Source organism: Cebus imitator, unplaced genomic scaffold (assembly GCF_001604975.1).
Source record: "Cebus imitator isolate Cc_AM_T3 unplaced genomic scaffold, Cebus_imitator-1.0 Scaffold691, whole genome shotgun sequence".
NCBI lineage: Eukaryota > Metazoa > Chordata > Mammalia > Primates > Cebidae > Cebus > Cebus imitator.
In genome coordinates, this window is record NW_016108006.1 from 206,325 (window position 1) to 207,858 (window position 1,534).

The window sequence follows — 1,534 nt, forward strand, 5'->3', positions numbered from 1 at the left end:
CACAATATAGTTTTTCACTGTAAGTTTCATACTTTGCACTCATGTTTATCATTTTACTCATTCCAGCATCAATATAAATTACTCAATATTATATAAACAATATTTATTGTTTATATAATATTATCCAGAATGTTAGCTAATCCTCCAAGCTTCGTGGTCTCCCTTTCCTTTTCATACAAATAAGACATAGGAAAAAAGCAAGGACATTAACTTTGGAGGCCAAATAGAAGGTGTGGAAGAGTGTTACCCATATGTTCCTTTCAGGACCTAGACTCTCATCAACTCTCATTCTCTCAACTTCCAGGACTCCTAGTTGTAGATGGCCTAGTTCATTTAGTTATTTACTCAATGGTCTCCTCCTTAATGATCTTAGGATCTCCACCTTAAAATTCATATCTCCTGTCCCTGACACTCCCTTTCTCTGCTTTATTTTTTTCCCTACATATATCCATATATCACCACCATTTTTTTTTCACCAGTATCCCTGCAATGGATTATAAACTATGAAGTTCAGGATGTTTGTTAATTCAGCTCAGTGCTGTACTCTGGGGGTTATAATAGTGCATTATGTAAAGTAAATAACCAATAAATATGTGCTTAAAATGCAGAAATGGAGAGAAATGAAAAATAATTGGTCAAAAATGGTTTATTGACAGGATCACTTTAAAAGAGTGCATCCAGTAGTATTAATTAAGCATATATTTGAGCACATCTTTTTCAAAAACTAGTTACTCAACTGTATACATTAGACACATATTGTATTTCAGCAAGTATATTAAGTATTAGGGCTGCAACAAAGAACAAATAGGTAAAGCTCCGGCTCTCATAGTGACAACATTTTAGCTCACTTTCCAGCACTATGATTATAGTGATTATAGCCTCGCACATCTGAATAGATGCTGGGGATGGGAATGAAGTAAAGAGAGCACCAGTGTCATTGCAAAAGAAATTTTGTTTTGCAGCTACTTTTTCGTTCAAAATACTTTTTCTTGGAAATAGATTTGGTCCAGGGAACCCACACTAAGAACCATTTTCAAGACTTAAATCAGTAATTACTGACCATCCAAGTCACATAAATATAGAAGAAAACAATTATATTATGGTTATTTTATTGCCAATTTAAAATGGCCCCACATCTGAGAAATTTTCCCTTCTGTCTGATATGCTACATTAATCATCTGCTATGTATATATCATATTATCACAAATATAACAATATTAAATGCAGAATTTTAAAGGAATAGTTATGCTAATAAAATGAACGTTTCAAAAGCAACTTTAAAAAGTTTTTTATCTAGCAATATTCATATTTGCATAAATTCAGCATAATAGCTTAATTTTTAAATGTCTTGCATTTTTCACCCCATTTAACAATTCCTCATATTTTTAAAGGGTAGTGTGGTGAATTAATGTAGGAATATTTGCATTACCTTATAAATAACATATGCATTGTTAAACAGGGGAAAGAAGCCAAGTCCTTTAAAAAAAATTCACACATTTATTAATCATTTGATGACGTGTTTTTTTTTTTTTTT